Source organism: Cherax quadricarinatus, chromosome 9, assembly GCF_038502225.1.
Source record: "Cherax quadricarinatus isolate ZL_2023a chromosome 9, ASM3850222v1, whole genome shotgun sequence".
Lineage (NCBI taxonomy): Eukaryota > Metazoa > Arthropoda > Malacostraca > Decapoda > Parastacidae > Cherax > Cherax quadricarinatus.
The window spans coordinates 63699814-63713346 of record NC_091300.1 but is presented as its reverse complement, the minus strand read 5'-3'; the positions used below and the strand labels follow the sequence as shown (position 1 = coordinate 63713346).

General features: G+C 44.3%; 1 protein-coding gene across 1 annotated transcript in view; it reads left to right on the top strand.

The window, feature by feature from the left end:
* Positions 1–1191: 1191 nt before the first annotated feature.
* The window catches only part of LOC128686055 (endochitinase), a 95438-nt gene continuing 83096 nt past the window's right edge, over positions 1192–13533 (top strand). The window contains exon 1 of the mRNA XM_053772697.2: positions 1192–1329. The gene's annotated coding sequence lies outside the window, so the exon portion shown is untranslated. The remainder of the gene's footprint in view (positions 1330–13533) is intronic.

The window sequence follows — 13533 nt, the reverse complement described above, 5'->3', positions numbered from 1 at the left end:
ATTTTTAGCACACTATTTACATCCCCTTTATTTATTCCTGTTTTCCATTTACACACCTCAATCATATTTCCCCCCAATTGTACGCCTTTCGAGAGAGTGCAGATTCAGGGCCCTCAGTCTGTCCTCATAGGGAAGATTTCTGATACATGGGATCAACTTTGTCATCCTCCTTTGTACGTTTTTTAGTGCATTTATATTCATTCTGTAATACGGTGACCAGAACTGTGCAGCATAATCTAAATGAGGCCTAACCAAGAAGATCAACCTGAGGACTTCTATTATTTATGCTTCTTGATATGAAGCCAAGGATTCTATTAGCTTTATTTCCAACACTTATGCACTGTTGTCTTGGTTTTAGATTACTGCAGATCAGAACCCCCAAATCCTTTTTGCAATTGGTAATATTAAGATTTACATTATTTAGTTTATATATGGCATGGTTATTTTCCTGTCCAGTGTTTAGAAATTTGCATTTGTCTATATTAAACTGCATCTGCCACCTCTCCGACCACTGCATCAGTTTATTCAAATCTTCCTGGAGTGCTCTAATGTCCTCGTCAGAATGAATTCGTCGGCCTATTTAGGTGTCATCGGCAAACTTGCTTTCACTTTTTATTCCCTCATCTATGTTGTTTATGTGAACAACAAGGGACCCAACACTAACCCCTGTGGAACACCGCTCGTGACGCTTCCCCACTCTGATTTCTCCCCATTTATGCGAACCCTCTGCTGCCTATCTGTCAACCATGCCTCTATCCAGGAAAAAAATTCTAACCCTATTCCGTGTGCCTTAAGTTTCCTCAATAGTCTCTGATGTGGGACTCTATCAAAAGCTTTACTGAAGTCCATATACACAATATCATGTTCATTACCATGATCTACCTCCTCAAATACCTTAGTGAAAAAAGTTAATAAATTCGTAAGGCAGGAACGTCCCTTTGTAAAGTCGTATAGCTGTCATGCCATCCCTGCAGCTAGCTGGCCCACACACCCCTGGTCCAGCATGTTAGGTGGGTGACACCCCTGGTCCAGCAGTGAGGTGCGGGGTTCATGACCGAGTTGGTCCCCAGCGGCAGCACTAGAGTCCTGCCCTCCACACCACACTCCAACACCGCTGCTGACGGACGCTTCTGTGTGTGTCTCCTCCAGCACCTCCGTGGGACACGCTGGGCTCCTCCTTCTCTAGCACCTCTGTGGGACACCCAGGGTTCCTCCTCCTCCTCCTCCTCCTCCTCTAGCACCTTTCAAGGACACCCAGAGCTCCTTCTCCTTCTAGCACCTCCGTGGGACACCCTGGACTACTGCTTCCTCACCTACGGAGGTTTCTAGGTAAGTCAGCACATTGTTCACATTCGTGATGTGCAGAAACACAAACAACATTGAGGAATTTCTCGATCTTTGTCATCATCTAAACGAGATGTTTACAGTCCACCACCAAGTTCGTAAAACTGATTCTGCTCTCGTTTGCATCGCCCAGGGCACGATATTTACCACCGTAAGGCTGATTCAGGACATTTGAATTGCTGTTACAAGTGTATTGTGAATGTAAGGGAGGGTGCGGCAGCTGAAGTGTTAAGTTGAGTACTAACTGTGTTGTGACTGGTGTTCAGTTGCCGTTCTCAGCGAAAGTGATCACTGTGATGCAATGGAATTCAACTATAAAGTCGCAGAGATTCACAACACGTGTATCAAAACACCACTGATTCACCTCACGTGTATTAAAACACCGTTGGTGACCCCGTGGCCTGTCTGGCAAAGCTCCCGCTTCACACGCAGAGGGCCCGGGTTCGATTCCCGGCGGAGTGGAAACATTTCAACTCGTTTCCTTACACCTGTTGCCCTATTCATCTAGCAGCAAATAGGTACCTGGGTGTTAGTCGACTGGTGTGGGTCGCATCCTGAGGGACAAGATTGAGCACCACAATGGTAATAAGTTAGACAGTCCTCGATGACGCACTGACTTTCTTGGATTATCCTGGGTGGCTAACCCTCAGGAGTTAAAAATCCGAACGAAATCTTATCTTGATTCACGGACCACCACTGCCTATATGTCTGACCTGTGAGATACTGACACTCCCCCTCGTGTGTCAGAACACAGCTAAGGTGATACAGGATACACAAAGTGGAAGAATGTTGATACATATTTTGCTGCACACATATATTTGGATCAGGACTGAAATAACACATGATAAGAAAGAACAAGAGTACAAGGTGATAACTATGGAAGGACAAATCTTGAGAATAGATGAATATATGCAACATCAAAAGTGTACAGCATTACTACATGTACATCACAACAGTACATTGCAACACATGCACAAGAGATGTGTACGGCTTTGCAACATAAGAAAATAATGTATGTACAGCATGTACACTTAATGGAATGCGACAACCGCCCCTCCCTCCATCCCGTCAACTACCCTCCTTCCCCTTTCTTCTATCTCCTCCCTCTCTCTCTACCCCCCCCCTTCCCATCTGTTTACCTGCCACAGGTAAACAGAGTGAGTCTGGGATCAAGAGTAAGGAATGTACTGGTTCCCCCAGGTCTTTCTCCGGCGACATCACCAGCTCCTGCTGGAGTCTGTTGCTACATCAGCTCCTCCTGCTGGAGTCTGTTGCTACACCAGCTTCTCCTGCTGGAGTCTGTTGCTACACCAGCTCCTCCTACAGGAGTCTGTTGCTACACCAGCTTCTCCTGCTGAAGCCTGTTGATACGCCAGTTCCTCCTGCTGGAGTCTGTTGCTACACCAACTCCTCCTGCTGGAGCCTGTTGTTACACCAACTCCTCCTGCTGGAGTCTGTTGCTACACCAGCTCCTCCTACCGGAGTCTGTTGCTACACCAGCTTCTCCTGCTGAAGCCTGTTGATACACCAGCTCCTCCTGCTGGAGTCTGTTGCTACACCAGCTCCTCCTGCTGGAGTCTGTTGCTACACCAGCTCCTCCTGCTGGAGCCTGTTGTTACACCAGCTCCTCCTGCTGGAGTCTGTTGCTACACCAGCTCCTCCTGCTGGAGTCTGTTCCTACATCAGTTCCTCCTGCTGGAGCCTTTTTGTTACACCAGGTCCTCTTGGGGGAGAGGTGTGCTCCACCAGTATTTCCTCCTGAGGGTGTCCCAACCCCTCCCTTGACCTGAACCACTACCACAATTGGAGCCTTACTGAGCCTCATGAGAACCAGGTGTGGTTCACTGAGAGCTGTAATCACCGCCTCCTGCTGACCGTCAGTTCAACACATGATCTATTATACACGATCTATTATACAACCTGGAGTGGAGGAGAGAACTCAGTTGCATGATGCACAGGAATGTTTAGATTTCCTGTTACGTCTCGTGTAGGATAACAACACTACATCGTGCTCTCGTCCCGAACCTGGATTCATTGGAGATAAACGGTATACAATACTGACACGGTGGGAAAGAAGGCACAAATGCGAACCTCTGTCGACTACTTATCGCCCACACGGTGAGGTTATCAAGTCAAAGAGTATATGAGTATATACAGGGTAATATACTGTAGTAGATTCGCCAGTCCAGTCCCGGCCCGGGTCTTTTCCAGATGGTGACCCGGCGACCCCCTATATATAGGGAGCAGAGAAACGTGAAGTGTTACTATGGGCAAAACGTAGTCAACAGAAGATCGCAGTATTCTGGATTTGTGTTTATTTTTCCACCTCGAGTCGTTGTTTAAGCATGCATGGGTCAGACTTCCTCGTGGGAGATACTGATAGACATGTTGGGTTTTTATGTTTGTTTATGCTGACCATACAGGCCCCGGAGAATAAAAAAGATGAATATAACAAATGGAACAGTTCACCTGCACTTATGACCAATGATCCTGGACTTCAGACAGGTTGTGACTTGGCAGTAGTCCTGGACCACTGGCAAGTTGTGACTTGACAATGGTCAGCGATGGATTGACTGATCATTGTTCTGGGATACTTCTTCTAATCTTCTGTTATATTCTCTATACCTCAGCTTCTCTTTCTTTATCTAAGAGTCTTGTAATTTTGTTTTACGTATATTTAAAGCACATTATATATAATTAAAACGGTGTAACCCCACACACAATACGGTAATTATCGTTAAGTCACTGAAATAGATTTTTTCAAAACGTGAGTAAACAGCATGGAAAATTTAGACCGTGATATATTTCAGACAGTGAAATTATGGAAAGTTATAAGGCTTTTCGACATAACAATAGTATTTTACTGCCTGATAAAATATGCCTCTTAAATCCTTGAAACGTTCGAATTTGGAATTTATCTTAGAATTGCAGATACGATCTGGCATAAGCTGTGTCAGACACAACAGCATATTGGGATACTGATACAGGGAATTTCTCGCTTGGCTAACCTATAGTCATGACCTACTTCCACCCGTAGCTTCTTCCACTGGTGACTCCGCCTCCGGCTGCTTCACCTCACTGGCTGCAGTATATAAGCCACTTCTCCGCGCATATACTGTACTTTATATTAAGACTGATGGACTGAACACATCGACTCCAGGCTGAGGGACTGATTACCTCAAACTCCTTCTGATCGTCCACCATTCTTCTCTGTATTGGATTGATGAAGCCACTGGCTGGCGAAACGTTTCAACAATAATAATTCTCAAATGTTGCACTAGTGTCATATTCTTCAACGTGTTGGGTGAAGTGAGATGGTAGCACTGCAGGAGGAACACCGGCCCCTCTAATGACCCGGCCATGTCAGCTGAGTTAGGCTACAACTTTTCTAAACTGAAAGCTCCTTAATTCTGCAGGGATGTATTTTTGTGATTAGCACAACTTCTAGGCATCTGAGTCATGTTTTGTTCCTTTCTTATATTACAAACTAGGCGTCCTTGCAAGACATCAGGTATGTAGTTTGATCTCTATCGCAAAAGACTTCTGCGGCTGCACTGGTGATCTTCCAACCTGATCTGCAGACTACGTGAGGTCTCTGCCACATATTTCTGGTCACTTTATGGCATGATGTAAACATTACACATTGCTATACTGCTTAGCTCTATCAGCAACTGACATCCTCGCCTATCCGGGGATCTACTCAACAAGATAAAGAACATTTGCATTACAAAGCAAGAAAGTAGCCAGCCTAGACGTGACTTCCCTCCTCACCAGAGACCCCAACCACCGATCCGTTGAATTATTACATTGCCAGTTAAAATTTCGTGAAATTAACTAAACTCTTTATGAATTTTAGTTACTGTTCTTTTGGCCGTTTCTTTTACAGACAAAATTTCGGAATGACCTCAGATTCACCAGGTTTTGACAAATCTGATTGTGGAATCACTGGAGGCAAAAAGAATCACCAACATCATTCCCAAGTCACTGCCATAGCTTCGCTATATAAGTGACATTCCGCTCATCGCCACTACGAGACTCAACCTTAACAACCCGAAGAACAACCTCATCCATTTAATTCACCCTAAAAGAGTTTCTTTCCTCAATGTACTTTTTATTAAATAAGACAGCCTTTGCAAATTAAATAAATACCGAAAACCAACCAAAGAGAAGTGATGCTCTATCACTACAACCAGAAAACCGAACGAGGTGCATTCATTGGCATGTTTTTACGTTCGTACAGTATCTGCTGCCCTGAATATCTCGAGAAAGAATGCAACGTATTTAAAGACATCTTTCGGGCTCTAAAATTTTATACACCCGTCACCTGCGACTGCAGGAATCGTGCATCATTGACATCAGAGAACAACACAGAAGACTCAACCTACAGGTCACACTGCAGGGTGGATTGCACCCACCAAGAGCAACACTGAATCACGGAACAGAGGGGGTTTGAACTTACAGCAGCGGAGTCTTAAAGCTCCGTTTAGTAATTTATTTAGAACCGAGTTATGACGATCTCGTGAGTTAAAAACAACACCAGTGTTGCCAGTATAACATCCACCGCCATTTAAAGATATGATCAGGCATACACAGACAACCGCTGGGACTTCGACAATGCAGGTGTGTACGTCATTCCATAAAGCTATTGGGAGAGAGCCCTCGTAGTGTAGAGATCAGGTTGAAGGAACGCAGCAGGAGTCACAACATGAATAACACCTGCGTGATACATAGCGTCCAAACGGCCCTCCTGATGCCACGGAAGGATTTCCAACTGGTTGATAAAACAGATATACACAACACGACACAGGTACCTGGAAGCTGCTCTAATCTGATCACTAACTATAATCCAGGAATGAAGGAGCTTCCAGTTGAGCCCAAAATGAAGCCCGGCTCACTGTACATGAACAGGTCGTCAGAAGAACTGGAAGGCCACTTGTACTGCTTCCACCTCGCAGTTCACCTCACACTGTGACCTCACTCGAACACCACTGTGGAAATTTACTTGTTATGCACCCCGGTGATCTGAAGAAGTTTGTCCACGGGCGTAACTTATCAATAAAGTCCTTATCTTCGCAGCTGTGCCTTTTTTGCTGCCTCTAACTGATCACAATACTCAAAAAATAATTTTATTCACTATGATATTTAACACATGATATTCAACACATACCCTAAACTACCATGATACTCAAAATAAACCCAAACTACCATGATACCCAACATATACCCTAAACTACCATGATACTCAAAATAAACCCAAACTACCATGATACCCAACATACACCCTAAACTACCATGATACCCAACATACACCCTAAACTACCATGATACCCAACATACACCCTAAACTACCATGATACCCAACATATACCCTAAACTACCATGATACCCAACATATACCCTAAACTACCATATACCCAACATATACCCTAAACTACCATGATGCCCAACATATGCCCTAAACTACCATGATGCCCAACATATACCCTAAACTACCATGATACCCAACATATAAACTACCTGATACCCAACTACCATGATACCCAACATATACCCTAAACTACCATGATGCCCAACATATACCCTAAACTACCATGATACCCAACATATACCCTAAACTACCATGATGCCCAACATATACCCTAAACTACCATGATGCCCAACATATACCCTAAACTACCATGATACCCAACATATACCCTAAACTACCATGATACCCAACATATACCCTAAACTACCATGATACCCAACATATACCCTAAACTACCATGATACCCAACATATACCCTAAACTACCATGATACCCAACATATACCCTAAACTACCATGATACCCAACATATGATACCCTAAACTACCATGATACCCAACATATACCCTAAACTACCATGATACCCAACATACACCCTAAACTACCATGATACCCAACATATACCCTAAACTACCATGATACCCAACATATACCCTAAACTACCATGATGCCCAACATATACCCTAAACTACCATGATACCCAACATATACCCTAAACTACCATGATACCCAACATATACCCTAAACTACCATGATACCCAACATATATCCTAAACTACCATGATACTCAAAATAAACCCAAACTACCATGATACCCAACATATACCCTAAACTACCATGATACCCAACATACACCCTAAACTACCACGATACCCAACATATACCCTAAACTACCATGATACTCAAAATAAACCCAAACTACCATGATGCCCAACATACACCCTAAACTACCACGATACCCAACATATACCCTAAACTACCATGATACCCAACATATACCCTAAACTACCACGATACCCAACATATACCCTAAACTACCATGATACCCAACATATACCCTAAACTACCACGATACCCAACATACACCCTAAACTACCACGATACCCAACATACACCCTAAACTACCATGATGCCCAACATATACCCTAAACTACCATGATGCCCAACATATACCCTAAACTACCATGATACCCAACATATACCCTAAACTACCATGATACTCAAAATAAACCCAAACTACCACGATACCCAACATACACCCTAAACTACCATGATGCCCAACATATACCCTAAACTACCATGATGCCCAACATATACCCTAAACTACCATGATGCCCAACATATACCCTAAACTACCATGATGCCCAACATATACCCTAAACTACCATGATGCCCAACATATACCCTAAACTACCATGATGCCCAACATATACCCTAAACTACCATGATGCCCAACATATACCCTAAACTACCATGATAACCAACATATATCCTAATCTACCATGATACTCAACACGTACCCTAACTACCATGGTACTTAGCACTTATTAAATAGAAGACATAACAAATGGACTCCTTGGTTATATACCCGAGTCGGGTCCATCTGGAGTATGCAGCACCAATGTGGAACCCACATCTGACTAAACACATCTAGGAGCTAGAATAATCCCAGAGTTGAGGAGTATAAACAATGATGGGTGGCTAGAGGAGCTAAACATGGCGACACTAGAGGACAAAAAAACCAGAGATGATACGATTAGGATGTAAAAAATACTGAGAGGAATAGACAGAGTCGACAGGAAGAGTCTGTTAGAGAGGCGGGTCTCAGGTATGCAAGGGCACAGCTGGAAGTTAGAAGCACAGATAATTATAGTAAGTGGAGCCACCTAGACAGCAACGTGGGAAAGGCACGAGTCATACATAGTTTTAAGATAAGGTATGACATAACTCGCGTAGTTGCGGATGACACCCGGGTCACCATGGCAGTGTCCTCCATCGATGACACTGCAACACACCAAGCGGACATCAACCAGATCTCATAATGAGCCGCAGAAAACAATATTAAGTTCAAGGAAGGCAAATTTCCAATGCTTAGATAAGGAAAACTTGGGGAAATTAAAACTTAATCAGGGTATAAAACAAATTCTAACCATACAATATAGAGAAAAACTAATGTGAAGGACCTGGGAGTGATAATGTCAGAGAATCTCACCTTCAAAACCACAACATTGTATCTACCTCATCTGCTAGAAAAATGATAGGATGGATAATGAGAACCTTCAAAACTAGGGACGCCCAGCCCATGATGATTCTCTTCAAATCGCTTGTTCTCTCTAGGCTGGAATACTGCTGTACACTAGGCTGGTGAAATTGATGACCTGGAGATTGTATAGAGAACTTTCACGGCACACGTAAGTACGATAAAGCACCTAAATTACTGGGAATGGTTGAAGTCCCTTGATTTATATTCCCTGGTATGCAGGCGAGAAAGATACATGATAATATACACTTGGAAAATCCTAAATGGATTAATACCAAACTTACACACGAAAATCACTCCCTATGAAAGCAAAAGACTCGGCAGGAGATGCAACATTCCCTCATTGAAAAGCAGGGGCGCCACGAGTACATTGAGAGACAACGCAATAAGTGTCCGGGGTCCAAAACTGTTCAACTGCCTCCCAGCATACATAAGGGGGGTTACCAATAGACCCCTGGCTGTCTTCAAGAAGTCACTGGACAGGCACCTAAAGTCAGTACCTGACCAACCGGGCTGTGGTTCGTACGTCAGTTTGCGGGCAGCCAGCAGTAACAGCCTGATTGATCAAACCCTGATCGACCACGTGGCCTGGTCTCAGACCGGTTTGCGGGGGCGTTGATCTCCGAGACCCTCTCCAGGTATAGTCCAGGCATAGTGAGAACGGAAAGATGATTCCAGTATCAGCTACCACTGAGGCGGGACCAGGAGCTGAATTCGACCTCTGTAACCATAAATAGGTGAGTACAAATAAGTCAATGCAAGTGCACGTGCACACACACACACACACACACAACCACAACTAGATGAGTATACACACGCACACACACACACACACATACACACTTTGATTTCCTCTCGGTTACTGTGTTCTAAATTCTCGGGTTCCTCTTGGACCTCGTCCGAATATCAGGGTAGTGTTGTGGGGCTTTGGTGATGATGAGGGAGTGAGATAAGGGGAAGGGGTGGTTGAAGGGATGGTTCTTATACTGGTAAATGTTAGAAGTGTGGGTGTAGGTGAGGGACGATTGTGGGCTTGTGTGGGACAGATGATGAACCTTCACACATTGGGACTGTACTTAGAGTGCCCCTTGAGGATGATCCTCCACACAGTGGGACTGTACTTGGAGTGCCCCTTGAGGATGATCCTCCACACAGTGGGACTGTACTTGGAGTGCCCCTTGAGGATGATCCTCCACACAGTGGGGCTGTACTTGGAGTGCCCCTTGAGGATGAACCTCCACACAGTGAGACTGTACTTGGAGTGCCCCTTGAGGATGATCCTCCACACAGTGGGACTGTACTTCGAGTGCCCCTTGAGGATGAGCCTCCACACAGTGGGACTGTACTTCGAGTGCCCCTTGAGGATGAACCTCCACACAGTGGGACTGTACATGGAGTGCCCCTTGAGGATGATCCTCCACACAGTGGGACTGTACTTGGAGTGCCCCTTGAGGATGAACCTCCATACAGTGGGACTGTACTTGGAGTGCCCCTTGAGGATGAACCTCCACACAGTGGGACTGTACTTGGAGTGCCCCTTGAGGATGATCCTCCACACAGTGGGACTGTACTTGGAGTGCCCCTTGAGGATGATCCTCCACACAGTGGGACTGTACTTGGAGTGCCCCTTGAGGATGATCCTCCATACAGTGGGACTGTACTTGGAGTGCCCCTTGAGGATGAACCTCCACACAGTGGGACTGTACTTGGAGTGCCCCTTGAGGATGATCCTCCACACAGTGGGACTGTACTTGGAGTGCCCCTTGAGGATGAACCTCCACACAGTGGGACTGTACTTGGAGTGCCCCTTGAGGATGATCCTCCACACAGTGGGGCTGTACTTGGAGTGCCCCTTGAGGATGATCCTCCACACAGTGGGACTGTACTTGGAGTGCCCCTTGAGGATGAACCTCCACACAGTGGGACTGTACTTGGAGTGCCCCTTGAGGATGAACTTCCACACAGTGGGACTGTACTTGGATTGCCCCTTGAGGATGATCCTCCACACAGGGGGACTGAAGAAGGTATCATGCCCTGGAGACAGAGTTCCACATCTGTCTTTGTAATTACTGCTTCTCCTGTTTTTTATACTCTCGGCTGTTCCCTTTTACTTCTCTATCCCAAATGAGGAACATAAATTTTCGTGTCATGATAAATTCCTATTCCATTTTCGTTGCGAAGGTTATTTTGATTGATCATAATCAGTCCCATACATGCTGTCTAATTCTCTAAAACTTCGTCTCCTCGCACACTAGTCTCTTCATCCTTCTGAAGGCTCAGGATCTGATATCCTCTCTTCTTCACACTTCTTTTATGTCTTAAAACTCATCGTTTACTGTTACTAGTTCCTTTGTTGCTTCTCTTATCATCTTCACTCCCGGGATGCCTAAGAACGTTTCTGCAAAAAGTTATTTTCTCTCCCTCTGAGCTATATTCTGTCTCCCCTTCTGTTTTATTTGGTACCAAGTTTCAAAACAACTACTTTTCCTCATCTCCATATCCATCATCAGTTTCTTTACTTCTTTTTAATTATGAAGTCATTGGCCAGCCGTAACAGCTCTTTTGTCTTATCTGCCTCCAATCCTTCCTTCATCTTTCCCTCCGTCTCTTTGAAAATTTGGAATTATCTGTGTCCCACTTGTCTTCCATCATGAGCCTGAATCTGGCTAGCATCAGTTCCTTCTCCTTCCACACACACCCTGACCAACACTCAGGTACCTACTTACTACAAGGTGAACAGATACAGCAGGTGAAAGGTGACTAACACCCAGGTATCTACCTACTGCTAGGTGAATAGGGACAACAGGTATAAGGTGACTAACACCCAGATACCTACTTACTACAAGGTGAACAGGGACAGCAGGTGAAAGGAACATACCCAACATTTCCACCAGTGCTGGGGAATGAACCAAGGACACTCAGTATGTGAGGCGAGTGCGTTGACAACCGAGCCTCGAAACAACCTTCGTTTAACCCATGTTAATCTAATCCGTCTATCTTTGTCTTACCAGTTTTTGTCTAACTCGTCTAACTTTGTCTGTCTCATCTAATTTTGTTTCACCGTCTATTATCCCGTGATGCGTTAAGTTTTATGATTCGGTCTACTGGTTATGTACTTGTTGTCATCTCCTTGGGTAATGAGGTACACTCGTTGTTATCTCCTTGGGTCGTGAGGTACACTCGTTATCATCTACTGGGGTCGTGAGGTACACTCGTTATCATCTACTGGGGTCGTGAGGTACACTCGTTATCATCTACTGGGGTCGTGAGGTACACTCGTTATCATCTTCTGGGGTCGTGAGGTACACTCGTTATCATCTTCTGGGGTCGTGAGGTACACTCGTTATCATCATTTCACCATAACCAATAAAAAAAGAAAGGTTTTCGTGTTAAATCACGATATTCACTGACAATTCTTCAAGATTTGGTGGCGACAGCCACAGAGTTCCGCTCAAGCGACCTCATCAACGGTAATGGCGAGAACTGTTCCTTGGGGAGAATATTACTTCAGCGGCGTTAGTGTCTGGTATTACAAGTGAGGAACAGTGAAAGTGGAGCTGTAACAGACTCACAACACTGTACATTTCACACATTACTTATTAATTACCTCAGGGCGATTATTATAATGGTATACAGCATGGGCGATGGACATATACTGCACCGAGTACGTCCCCTGAAGCCTTGTTATGCACTTCTCCGAGGCTATGGGTCCTACAATTTCCATTAGAGGTAGACCCCATCTTCATATCTCTCTCTCTCTCTCTCTCTCTCTCTCTCTCTATATATATATATATATATATATATATATATATATATATATATATATATATATATATATATATATATATATATATATATATATATATATATATACACTGATCTCTGGCCGAAGGAGACTCGAACCTACGAACCTTGGAACAAGGTACACAGTGCTTTACCATTCGCCTGCTCTTGCGAATTCCTTGCATTGTTAAAATTTCTAGTAAGGCTGATGCATGCAGGGGATAAGATGAAAAGCTGTAAGCCTTCTCCCTGAAAGCTGGCTGCCTTGGATCAACGTCTAGCATTGTGCTAGGCGCCAAGGTATTGTCCAGTGTGGTGAGAATGGTAATGCACTGCGTACCTTGTTCCAAGGTTCGTAGGTTCGAGTCTCCTTCGGCCAGAGATCAGGGTTTGTGTATATTTCGCCTGCTCTTGCGAAATCCTTGCATATATATATATATATATATATATATATATATATATATATATATATATATATATATATATATATATAACTTGTGGTCAACCACAACGCAGTCTGCTAACACGGTGATGATCTACTAATGGTGCAATAACCTAGTTGTAGTTGTGGTTGCAGTGGTCGAGTGTGTTGTAATAGCGCTGATATGTAATCCCGAGAAAGCGATAAAGGATGCAAAACAACCAAACGGGGAGTTGAACGATAGCTCTAGGCCTTTCGTGTTGCGATCAGCACATCTTCAGGAGCTTGCAACGTAGCAGAAATGAGTAGGAAATGCAAGTAGATTCGTTCAGGGGGGAACGAATAGCTGAAGCCCCAGGACAAATCTACGTGAACTTCCTTCTCAGGCCTAGAGCTATCATTCAGCTCCCCCTGTGGT